Here is a 13,538-nt window from a genome sequence, read left to right on the forward strand (position 1 = left end):
CAGAAGCACATAATACAACTGCAAACTGGGTTGAATTATATCATGCAAGATGGTTAAATGCCATGGGAGCTCAAGTAGGATGGAAATGGAGAAAATTCTGGAATTGGATTGCTTGGAATAATTTAATGATAGAACAAAAAATCACCACAAAGGTCTCAGAGCCACCTATCTGTACAGTCAAGAAGCAATTAGCTACCAAATAGTTCCATGATAGCATCACAGTTCAGTTACACGACTGTTCATCTTTAAGGAAACAAACGGGTATTAGACTATGACTACACCAGAATGGATAGAAGAATGGTCTAAAAAAGCATCTAATTAATAGACAAACAAACCTGGCATTTATATAAGTGAAATAAGTCAGTCAGAAAAAGACAAATACCATATAATCTCACCCATATGTAAGATTTAAGAAACAAAACAAATGAGCAAAGGGAAAAAGGAGAGGCAAACCAAGAAACAGACTCTTAACTATAGAGAACAAACTGATGGTTGCTAGAGGGGAGAGGGGTGGTGAAATAGGTAATGGGGATTAAGAAGTACACTTGTGATGAGCATTGTGTCTTGTATGGAAGTACTGAATCACTATATTCTACACCTGAAACTAATAACTAGTATTACACTATATTAACGAGCTGGAACTTTTTAAAAACTTGAAAAAAAGAAGAAAAAATTTGGCATTTATAGAGACTGCAGAAGATAGGTCTAACATTACTGGATTAATTTTAAGATATAAATTCTCTCCATTCCCAGTATGGAGAGATTCACAAAAGTGGATGCCTATTATTCATGGAGATTTGTGTGCCCATTATAATAATATAATTATTGATTTGGACCAATGCAAAAAAATGGCCCATTGGCTGGGTTTTTCCTCAAGACTTAAAACAATTAGGGTCCAATACATTAATCACTGGAAATTCAATCTACACCCTTCAAAAAGTGTCGTGTAATAATACACTGCATAATGACCATGGGTGTCTTTGTGTTTTGTATCTGGGAAATATTATTTGGGGAGACAGAACAACTAATGCAGGGATAAACTATGTAAAAGTGATGTTACTTATTGAATGATAGGAACTCAGGAGAAATTCATTGGACCTTATAAGAAAAAACTCTTTCAAAATTAGATTATCAGGCTTCCAAAGAGCTAGTCTTTAGGCTTGGATAAGATTTCACAAGACATTAAAAAATAATCCTTAACTATTTGAAAAAGCAAGCAATAGACATCACAACAGTTTGTAAAGGTACCCTGCGGGGAAAGGGCAATTTTTGCACACAGCTAATCAAGACTGTGCTTTAACTACTGGTAAACATACTTAAAGGTTTATTCCCTAAGGGAAATACTACAGATTTTTCCACTCATGTTATGGATGTTTCCATAATTGCTTTGCTTTGTTATTGTGTAGACTTGCTGGATATTTAGGTGGCTGCAAATTGCCTTGAGAAAGGTCGAAAGTTCAATGGACATAGAAAATTGTGGTATTATTATTTTTAAAAGGGGGAAATTGTAAGGATTAGAAAACTGAATTTTCCTTGTTGTCAAAAGGGAAAAAGACCTTTTCTTCCCTCTCTTTCCTTAGAGCATTTCTTTGCGACAACTAGTATTTGGGGTTTTTTTTAAGACTTTATTTATTCATAACAAGGCAGGAAACAACAAATGTTGGAGAGGATGCGGAGAAAAGGGAACCCTCTTAAACTGTTGGTGGGAATGTGAACTGGTGCAGCCACTCTGGAAAACTGTGTGGAGGTTCCTCAAACAGTTAAAAATAGACCTGCCCTACGACCCAGCAATTGCACTGTTGGGGATTTACCCCAAAGATACAAATGCAATGAAACGCCGGGACACCTGCACCCCGATGTTTCTAGCAGCAATGGCCACGATAGCCAAACTGTGGAAGGAGCCTCGGTGTCCATCGAAAGATGAATGGATAAAGAAGATGTGGTTTATGTATACAATGGAATATTACTCAGCTATTAGAAATGACAAATACCCACCATTTGCTTCAACGTGGATGGAACTGGAAGGTATTATGCTGAGTGAAGTAAGTCAGTCGGTGAAGGACAAACATTATATGTTCTCATTCATTTGGGGAATATAAATAATAGTGAAAGGGAATATAAGGGAGAAGAAATGTGTGGGAAATATCAGAAAGGGAGACAGAACGTAAAGACTGCTAACTCTGGGAAACGAACTAGGGGTGGTAGAAGGGGAGGAGGGCGGGGGGTGGGAGTGAATGTGTGACGGGCACTGGGGGTTACTCTGTATGTTAGTAAATTGAACACCAATAAAAAATAAATTAAAAAAATTAAAAAAAATTAAAATTAAAATAAAAAAAAGACTTTATTTATTCATGAGAGACACAGAGAGAGGCAGAGAAATACGTAGGCAGAGGGAGAAGCAGACTCCCTAAGGGGAGCCCAATGTGGGACTCAATCCTAGTACCCCGGAATCATGCCCTGAGCCTAAGGCAGATGATCAACCACAGAGCAACCCAGGTGCCCTGACACAACTAGTATTAGTAAATCCTTCCTCTGCCCCTTAGATATGCACATAAATCTTTTAAAAGGCTAAATAGGTCTTCCGTCAGCATTACAACCCAGGAATGTTTTTCTTAAGGGCCTGGGAGCTATCTCCTTGAAATGTAAACATCAAGGAACAAAGCGTCCTTATCTCCCCATCATGCTGGGAGCTTAGCCTGGGCACCTGGCTCTAAGCTGTAACTACCTGCTTGTCACAGAAACAGGAGAAGCTTGATTTTGCCTTTGGATAGTGGCAATGAACTAGCACAGATGGCCACCTTAATTGCCAAGTGAATTTAGGATGAAAGAATTAGAGTGAAACGTGCTGTCATCCCTCTTTCATGAGGACAAGTAATCATTTACCTTGAGAACAGACTGTATCTGCTCAGCAACACAAAAGGTCCAAGATTTCAGTTTCTGCAATCTCTTTAGTTAATTGCTTGTGATGTACATTTCGATTTGATTTAATGCTTTGCTTACTCAAGAAAATGGTTTTCTTTCTATTCTCCATTTGTGGAGATTTCCTAGGTTGCCAGGAGATTTTAATTTTTTTCCCTAACGTGCAACCAAGCTGATTTTGGCCACTGTATTTTCTGTAACAAAGTCTTTCATTGATGACTCAGGAGTCTTCTGAGTTCTGTGGACACTGGAAACCGTGGCAAGCCAACTTGTTAGGTTATAAGTAGCGGCAGCAGGGGCAGTGCAGGGGAGTCTTCACAGTTCTTGACACCAAGGACCAAGACCAATCTGTACTCACATGGCAAGGCCTATGAAGTGCTTTTGCAGTGTATTCTCAGAGTTAATGGGAGTACCTTGGTATTTCAAACCAGTAAGTGGGTTAGTTAGCAAGACTGCCTCTATCTTCTCCTGTCCAAACTTTTCACCAGACAGATGAAGTCCCTTTGGTTGGCCAGTCAGAAGCCTTAATCTCAATGGCTCTGCTGGTGACATTATTATGCCTTTGCCATCAGAGGTGGCTGGCAAACCCTGACAAAATTTAGGGGTCTCCTCACCAAGTCAAGTGCCTGGGAACTCTTGGTGGGTTAACAATACTCTACCCTTCTTGCCATCAAGGAAAAAGTTCCACTTCTTTGAACTCAACACCTAAAAGGTAGCCCAGCATCATACTGGACTCTTTCGGTATGGGAGACAGTTTGTGTCTTCCCTGGACATTCTGCTTGATACTTTATGTTGGCTAAACAGCAAACCAATGTTTTTTGAATGGGGCTCAAACCAACAGGCTGTATAGATAGGATGCTGTCTAGCTAGCTGTGGTACATTCTCTGTTCCCTACTTTCAGGGTCTTAAAAGCTTGATGAGCCTATTGAGCTAACAGTTTATATAACTCCTGATTTTGCCTACTGGGGTCACTAGCAAAGGGAGGTAACCACTACTTGGAAAAGCCTGTTGGGGTTTTGGCCTTGTCATCTTTCTTCCACAGCTACTAGCAACATCTCTTATGAAAAGCAGCTACCAGCTTGTTATTGGTCCCTTGTCAAAACTGCACACCTGACCCAAGGAGGCCTTAAAACTCTCTAGCCTGATAGTCCCAATTTGGGGTAGGTCAAGACTCGATGACTAACAATATGGAAAGGACACCCCCCCCAAATCATCACTTGTCAAAAGGAAAGAGTATATTCAAGAGCACAGCTGGCCTGACACCAACAGCATCTTAGCTTTATATGATAATGAGACAGCTATCCCTTTGGAGGAAATTTCTTTCCCATTCTGCCACGTGGAGCAATGCTGCTGGACTTAATGGAGCCCCTGGTTCACAGAGGTTTCCCCAAATACCTGGACTTAATCCACTAATGGTTTGGCCAAGCTGGAATCTAGCGGTTTCCACTGGGCTCTTGTAGCTGTGCTACCTCACCAGAACCGAGAATGGATGTGGACACTCTACTCAGAAGGCAGAACTCAGGGCCATTCCCATAACCCTGGCTAATATTCCCTTTGATATTTATTGATCCTTGACCTATTGCCAATGTCTAGCCATTCAGTCTCCTATGTGGAAGACTACACACTGAGAGATTGGACAGCCCTTTGGTATCATGGACTATGGAAACAAATTGCAGCTACTAACTGGAACAGTCTGGGTTACCCAGATAGATGCCTATGGGAAGGGACCATTCTCTAATAACACTGACTGGAATCAGGCTACTGGTTGAGCCTTCTCTGTCCAGATAACTGCCACTGTATTCTGCACCCATCATCACATTGGACACGGCAACACATCCATCAATATAGACTACTACCTTTCTGATGCAGAAGCTACCACTGCATGCCAAACTTGTGACTCCTTCTGAAAGATGACTGGTTTGATGAGGGAGGGCACATCCCATGAAGTATGGCCCCGCCTGCCCATGACAAACTGTATCACACCTCAGGCCCCCTCTCAGAGCTCTTTCACTGGTGTTGCACCATTGGTGACATTTTTTTCAGGTTAGAGTACTACCATTTCAGTCTGCTCATTTCGCTCCAGCCACACAATTGTGGCTCTTAGAATTAATGTGTGTCTGGTTTTCAGCTTTCTAGACTCTTGGCAGCCTGAAGATGGTTCGCCTTTTATTGCAAAAGCCATGTAGCAACAGGCCAATAGTCAAGGTATCAGTGGACTCCCACACTGGTATTTTTTTGTACTTGAATGGTCTTCTCAAAAATGGACTCAAAAGAATTTCAGACTCTATCTGCCCCACCTCTTCCCGGTCCATATACCCTAGTAAGGCAGTTTGGTCAATGAATATGGCTGTCCCCAGAATAATCTTTCAGTCACTCCCTGGGTACTGATCAGAACAAAAAGCGTTAGGGGTTATATGGACATATTTTGACAATTTGGGATCCTGTCTTAAACATTCCTGGGTATAATCCTCTTTTTTCACCTAATGGCAACCCAGACTGTTTGGTAACCCTCTGGGTGGCAGCCCAGCCAGAAGGCAGGGAGCCTAAGAGATGTAAATCAAATTCTGATTCAGTCATTTTAATTCTCTGGTTGGAGTGACACTGTTCTAGATCCTAAGGATAATTGGTTTAGCATATCACTCACTGTGTCTCCCCACAGTGACTTACATGGGCCAAAGTACAGAATGGAACAGACATCTGTAAATTTATTAAAAAACAGGGATCCCTGGGTGGCGCAGCGGTTTGGCGCCTGCCTTTGGCCCAGGGCACGATCCTGGAGACCCGGGATCGAATCCCACGTTGGGCTCCCGGTGCATGGAGCCTGCTTCTCCCTCTGCCTGTGTCTCTGCCTCTCTCTCTCTCTCTGTGACTATCATAAATAAATTAAAAAAAAAAAAAAAAAACACCCTCGCCCCTCAGGCACCTGACCACATCAGATGAAAAGTCTGGGAACTAATAGTAGATGGGGTGGGGAGGTTTGAATTTATAGTTACTAGATTAGACCATATGATTTTTTTGTCAGTAGAGGGTGAGCAAGAACATAGAACCTGAAGAGGAAACACATAAGACCCCAAAGGGTACAGATAAAGGAGGGACATTAATGATCTCGGTCTTTCAGAACCACCCCTGGAGACTTCCTCACAAAGGAAAGTGCCCTGGTACACTTCCCCAAAACAGCTGTAAGGGCCTTCAATTTAACTATCAGGCCTGCCAATACACGCAACCAGGTTCCCAGTAACCTTGCTCCATCAGGAACAGCAGGGAGGGGTCCCAGCTCTGCATCCCACAAGCAAAACAGCTGTCAACACATCTAAATGTCTCCTTTGAGCCACTTTCCCTCAACCATCACTCAGTCATTCTTGGGAGGCAGAAGAATGCCACGTGGCTGGTGACACAGACACACAGGACTAGCCTCAAGTTCCCAAACAGTACTGAAAACTCTTGACAATGCTGAACTGCACCTGAGCCCTGATAATAGTCAGTGACAGCTAAGAAATACCCCCACTTGTTTGTGTTCTTCCTCAAGAAATGACCTGCCACCAAAAAAAAAAAAAATCATCCTTCTCATATAACTTATATAAGGCTGGCTTGTCCACTCTTTCTCATGCCTCTCATAAGATTCCCAAATAACTCCCTTGTTTACCCATGACAAGGTCAAATGCAGACCTTTCTCCTTTTGCCTGAACCTGTGGACAAGGAAGGCCAGCACAGACCCTCTAACTCCCTGTTCTTTGTTCATAAATGATTAACTGAGATGAGAAAGCTATCCCTCTTAAACTAGGCAGACACAGAAATAAACATTTCTTTTTCAGCTGACTGAATTGAGAATTTCCCTGATTGCCAAAACAATTCCACCCATAAACCTCCCCACTATAGCTTTCTTACTCCTCCCTGTGAAAGTAAAAGACAAAACCACCCTGCCAAGACACTCCAATTTTCACATCTTAAGTACTCTCTCAACAGCAATAGCCTGAGTAAAATCAGTATTCTGACTTGTTCAGTTTTTGTCTTGGACAGTTTGGTGTCATGACTTGAATAGGACTAGAAGCCTATCTCTGGAACCCCATCTTCCCCACTTAGGTAGTGAGGCTGCAAGCACAAACTGTGTTCCTTCCTTGACTGGTGATCCAGGGATCCCATGATGAGTTCAGCTCCTCATCCCTGTGCTCTGGACACCATCCGTGGTAGCACAATAAGGATGTGATTTTCATTCTTCCTGTGGTTTTATTTTGCTGCCAGATTTTGTTTAACCTTGGTATTCATTGGAAGCTCTCAATCCAGTTCTCAACCCCTTCATAAAACTCCTGCCAATTACACGCCTCACCACTATGGCAACAATTCACTGCCTCCAAAAACAGCAGAATTTTATAACTAAGGACAACTCAGAATTCCAATGTCTCCTTTGGGGCATGTGAGATCTCCCCAGATGTGTTCATTTATGAAGCAGCCTCAAATCTTGGGGCTCTAAGACCTCTCTTTTCACCAATGGTCAGCTTATTCTGTTTGGTACAAAGAGGCTGAAAAATGAGAAAATACCTCCAATCTATCCCAAACTGTATAGTCCCTTAAGGACTATCTCTCTTACTACCAGTCTGCCCCTCCTGCTCCTCCTTCATCCCCAACTAAACTTTACAACCCTTCCTTCACCATAACCCTCCATGTGTACCACTCTAGTCCTTTCCCCTACTCACCATTCCTCCTCATTCTATAGATTCCTTTTATCCCCACTTCAGCCCCCTACTCCCCCTCTTCTACTGTCTGTGGCTCCATTAAACTCTCCTGCTCCTAATTACCCTCCCTAACCTAGATTACTGCCCTCCTCCAACTGTGATAGAAGGTCAACAACCTGAGTGTGTCGCTGAACAAGGCTTGGTCTTGTTCAGATTTACATGCTGTTGTTAAAGACTTTCAAGGAGCAGCCTGGGTGGCTCAGCGGTTCAGCGCTGCCTTCAGCCCAGGGCATGATCCTGGAGACCCGGGGTTGAGTCTCACGTCGGGCTCCCTGCATGGAGCCTGCCTTCTGCCTGTGTCTCTGCCTCTCTGTCTCTGTGTCTCTCATTAATAAATAAATAAAATCTTTAAAAAAAAAAAGACTTTCAAGACCCTTGTAAGAACAGAGAATTTAGTAATGGATTCAGACTGGCCTTTGGGGGATAATCTCCTGGGTTCCCTGATTTATATCAACTAATAAAACTGCTTAGTGGGCCCCAAAGATAGACCTTCAAAAAATCAGAACGCCTCCAAGGCTAACATGCAAATTAAAATCAGAGGGGAGAACAAAACAATATATAGATTCAATGCAATCCCTATCAAAATACCAACAGCATTTTTCACAGAGCTAGAACAAATAATCCTAAAATTCATAGAGAATCACAAAAGACCCTGAAAAGCCAAAGCAATCTTGAGAAAGAACAATGCTGAAGGCATCACAATCCCAGATTTCAAGATTTACTACAAAGCTGTAGTAATTAAACAGTATAGCACCAGCACAAAAATAGACACACAAATCAATGGAACAGAATTGAGATCCCAGAAATAAACCCACAATTTATGGTCAATTAATTTATAGCAAAGGAAGCAAGAATATACAGTGGGCAAAGACAGTCTTTTCAATAAATGGTGTTGGGAAAACCGACAGCTACATGCAAAAGAATGAAACTGGATCACTTTCTAACATCATTCACAAAAATAAACTCAAAATGGATTAAAGACCTAAATGTAAAACCTGAAACCATAAAAATCTGAGAAGAGAACACAGTCAATAATTCTCTAACATCAGCCCTAGCAACATTTTTCTAGATATGTTTCCTCAGGCAAGGGAGACCAAAGCAAAAACTTTTGGGACTACACCAAAATAAAAGGTTTTGTAGAGCAAAGGAAACCATCAACAAAACAAAAAGCTAACCTACTAAATGGGAGAAGATATTTGCAAATGATATATCCAATAAGGGGTTAATATCCAGAATACATAAAAAATATACAATTCAACACCAAAAAAAAAACCAAACAGTCCATTTAAAAAATGGGCAGAGGGGAACCAGGGTGGCTCAACGGCCATGATCCTAGGGTCCTGAGATCGAGTCCCACATCAGGCTCCCTGCAGAGAGCCTGCTTCTCCCTCTGCCTGTGTCTCTGCCTCTCTCTATGTCTCTCATGAATAAATAAAATATTTTTTAAAAAATGGGCAGAGAACCTGAATAAAAGACATAGAGATGGCCAACAGACATATGAAAAGATACTCGGCATTACTAATCACTGGGGAAATGCAAATCAAAATCACAATGAGATATCTTACACCTGCCAGAACCTTTAGGCTCAAAAGATAACAACAGCTGTTGGCAAGGATGTGGAGAAAAAGGAGCCCTCATGCACTACTGGTGGGAATTCAAGCTGGTGCAGCCACTGTGGAAAACTGTATGGAGGTTCCTCAAAAAATTAAAAACAGAAATACCGTATGATCTAGTAATTCCACTACTGGGTATTTACCCCAAGAAAACAAAAATACTAATTGAAAAGATCTACTCAGCCATATGTTTACTGCACCATGATTTATAATAGCCAAGATATGTTAGCAACCTCAATGTCCACTGATAAACAAATGGGTAAGGACGATTTTGTGTGTGTGTGTGTGTGTGTATATATACATATATGTGCGTGTGTGTGTGTCTATATATATATAGAGAGAGACACACACACACTGGAATATTATGCAAGTATAGAAAAGGATGAGACGAGCCATGATGCCATTTGCAACAACATGAGCAGACCCAGAGGGTATTATGCTAAGTGAAATAAGTCCATCAGAGTAAGTCAAATACCATATGTTTTCACTCATATGTAGAATCTAAAAAAAAAATGAACAAACAAAAGGCAGAATCAGACCCATAAATACAGAGAACAAACTGATGGTTACCAGAGTGGAGGGGAGTGAGGGGATGGGCAAAATGGGTGAAGGGAAGTGGGAGATATAGGTTTCCAGTTACAGAATGAATAAGTCAGGGGAATAAAAGGCATAGCATAGTCGATGGAATTATACTAGCATTACATGGTGACAGATAGTAGCTATACTTGTGGTGAGCATAGCATAATGTATTAGAGAAGTTAAATCACTATGTTGGGGAGAGACTTTTAGAATCCAGTCTCACTGTCTTCCCCTCAAAAATGTATTAGAGATACAAGATTGCAGGGACACCTGGGTGGCTCAGCGGTTGAGCATCTGCCTTTGGCTCAGGTTGTGATCCCAGAGTTCCAGGATTAAGTCCCATATTGGGATTCCTGCATGGAGCCTGCTTCTCCCTTTGCCTATGTCTCTGTGTCTCTCCCTCTCTCTGTCTCTCTCATGAATAAATAAAAATCTTTAAAAAAAGAGATTGCAGACAATGAAGAGATAACTTGATCTCTAACTACAGACACAGATTAGAAAATACTTGAAAAGATTACTCTGGTCTTGCTCTTGACAATTACACTGCATCCACCTTGGTCAGTAACTGTTCATGGCCTACATCCAGAAAGTAAAGACATTATCCAAAAACATAAATTGGTGAACTACTCTTCCCTCCTAAATACATACACTAGCTCAACACCAGAAGGACTCCACAAATGAACACAGTGCAAACCCATGATTAGAAGGAAACAAGCCAGGGCAGTCTGCTCCCTATAAAAATTCCACAGACAGGGACACTTGCAGATATCATTATTAAAGAAAAGCAAAGGGGCCCTAGACTTGGGATTTCTTGGCCTTAAAATACAAAAGGGAACAAAAGTCCAAAAATCCCTCTCCCCAATGGCTTTCCTCAAAGGGACCCTCCCACTTGTGCCCACAGCTGACTCAGTGTGCAAGGGGAAATGATCATCTCTGAGCCATGGACATCCTACCATCTTACTAGTGGAAGCAAGGTAACACATTTCATTACTAATACCTCTTCTTCTCCTACTGCCCTCCCTCAGAACACACAAACCATACCTGTGGTGGAAATGGATAACATGCAACACAACTTCCTTCCATCTAAACCTCCTCCTGTCTTACCAGGTTCTCTCAGTACCCAGCACCATGTCCTGCTTAGCTCCACTACTGCAGTAAGCCTCCTGGCAAAACACAGCTCTTTTACATGAACCAGTGAGCTATAAGCCCTCTATTTGTGTCTGTATGTGTGTTTACATGTCTGTGAGTAAGTAATACTTTCCTACCTCTAGGCAAAAATGAATAGCCCTCAAATTCCCCCAAATTAGGTAGCTCTGAACTCCTAGTACTCTCAATGTGCTTAAAACAAAGTGTTCTTACAGACAGGAACTCAAATATTTTAAGAATTCAAGTTCAAATAATTGAGGTAAATCTTTGACGAATGAGACTAGTTTAATATTGTCAGTTAATAAAAAACAGCCACATCTTCTACATTCCCAGAATCAAGTATAATACAAGCATACTTTTTTTTATTGTAACCAGCTTTTATTTTTAATGATATAGAGGAGAAAAAAAGAGAAAGTATCCCAGCACATTATTTCTAAAGGGTACTACTTTTAAAACTTTGGTTTATTACATTTGTGTGTGTATGTGTATGTGTTTAGCGTGTGCATATGTGTGACTACAGTCAGGGTGTATACACTGGTCACCATGTAAAATGTACTTCACCCCCTGAATCGTAGTTCAAAATGTTTAGAAAAAAAGACATTTTAAAACATACTTGAAAGCCTTTGCTTTATTTGCAAGACTGCCTTTAAGAGCAAGCAAAGCAACAGGTTACAATGTCATTTTCCATTATATAAAATATTTGCCTGAAGAATCCAGGATGTCTGACTGAAGTCTACAAACGGAGCACCTTTCTCTGTCCATCAAACAGCCTTACTGGGGAGGTTCTCAGTACATCAGTGCTTTGTAGACAACTGCCACCATACTTTTCATTCCAAATTGCCATCAATTGCCAAATCACTGACTTTTTTTCAGTCCACTGGAGGCTGACTCTTACATACTCATGTTAAGAGTGGACAGGACTGGACAGAAGACATGAATAGACATTTTTCCAAAGAAGACATCCAGATGGCCAACAGACACATGTAAAGATGCTCAACATCACTCATCATCAAGGAAATACAAATCAAAACCACAATGAGATATCACCTCACACCTGTCAGAATGGCTAAGATTAACAACTCAGGAAGCAACAGATGTTGGCAAGGATATGAAGAAAGGGAACCCTCTTATACTATTGTTGGGAATGCAAACTTGTACAGCCACCCTGGAAAAGTGTGGAGGTTCCTGAAAAATCTAAAAAGAAAACTATCCTATGACCCAGCAATTGTACTACTAGGTATTTATCCAAAGGATAACAAAAATTCTGATTCTAAGGGATACGTGAACCCCAATGTTTATAGTGGACTATCAATAATAGCCAATTACGGAGAGAGCCTAAATGTCTATTGACTGATGAATGGATAAAGAAGATGTGGTATGTGTACACACACACACACACACACACACACACACAGAATGGAATATTACTGAGCCATAAAAAAGCACGAAATTTTGCCATTTGCAACGACATGGATGGAACTAGAGTGCATTATGCTAAGTGAAATAAGTCAGTCAGAGGAAGACAAATACCACATGATTTCATTCATATGTGCAGTTTAAGAAACAAAACAGATGAACATAGGGGAAAGGAAGGAAAAATAACATAAGATAAAAACAGAAAGACAAACCACAGGAGATTCTTTACTACAGAAAACAAATAGGATTGCTGGAGGGGAGGTGGATAGGGCTAAACAGGTTATGGGCATTCAGGAGGGCACTTGTGATGAGCACTGGGTATTAAATTTTTTTTAAGTCATGAGAGGCACATAGAGAGAGACAGAGACATAGGCAGAGGGAGAAGCAGGCTCCCTATGGGGAGCCTGATGCAGGACTTGATCCCAGGGCCCCGGAATCATGACCCAAGCCAGAGGCAGATGCTCAACCACTGAGCCACCCAGATACCCAGCACTGGGTGTTATATGTAAGTGACAAATCACTAAATTGTACTCATGAAACCAATACTACACTGTATGTTAACTAACTTGGACTTATATAAAATCTTGGAAGAAAAAAATAAAATCTTTAAAAGAAAGTTGACCAACAATCTAAACAACCATTCCCCTCAGCACATCCCATTTGCCCTTAATGATCCATACTGGTATTTAAAACCACCCCACACTGTCAACCCCAACTGTTCAGCATATGCTAACTACACCTTATCCCCCAACATAGTTAATGCTTGAGATCTCCAAACTCCATAATTCCATTTTCTCAGGATTGAGTGTAAAAAATATATATAGGGGCACTTTTCATCCCTGGTAACCATCATTTTCTCCCTACCACTTTCCAGTCAGGCTTATGGACCTTGCTTGGTTCTACCCAAAGACGCTTCCTCCTGAGGAGCCACGCTAAGGTTAACCACAACCATTTATTAATAACGGTTTCCACAATGCAAACACTGGCTGTAATCCCTATGATACTACTTTTTATGTGGCTGCCAGCCTACCTCTGCCTTCCTCACACCAACCTTTCCTGTGTCTTTGCAATCCTTGTTTGGGACCTTCAAATGTTGAAAACCAACAGCCCACCTGCTGACCACATGTCCCTTTGG

At 41.3% G+C, this 13,538-nt stretch overlaps 1 protein-coding gene across 7 annotated transcripts in view; it reads right to left on the minus strand.

Annotated features, from left to right (window-relative positions):
- Positions 1 to 13,538, minus strand: part of ZNF81 (zinc finger protein 81) — a 112,982-nt gene that overhangs the window by 69,117 nt on the left and 30,327 nt on the right. Inside the window, exon 1 of one of the 7 annotated variants that reach the window (XM_077888459.1) lies at positions 10,946 to 11,058. The exons of the other annotated variants lie outside the window; for them this stretch is intronic. The gene's annotated coding sequence lies outside the window, so the exon portion shown is untranslated. Of the gene's footprint in view, positions 1 to 10,945; positions 11,059 to 13,538 lie in introns of those variants that run through there. 7 annotated transcript variants of the gene reach the window in all.

This window comes from Canis aureus, chromosome X, assembly GCF_053574225.1.
Source record: "Canis aureus isolate CA01 chromosome X, VMU_Caureus_v.1.0, whole genome shotgun sequence".
Lineage (NCBI taxonomy): Eukaryota > Metazoa > Chordata > Mammalia > Carnivora > Canidae > Canis > Canis aureus.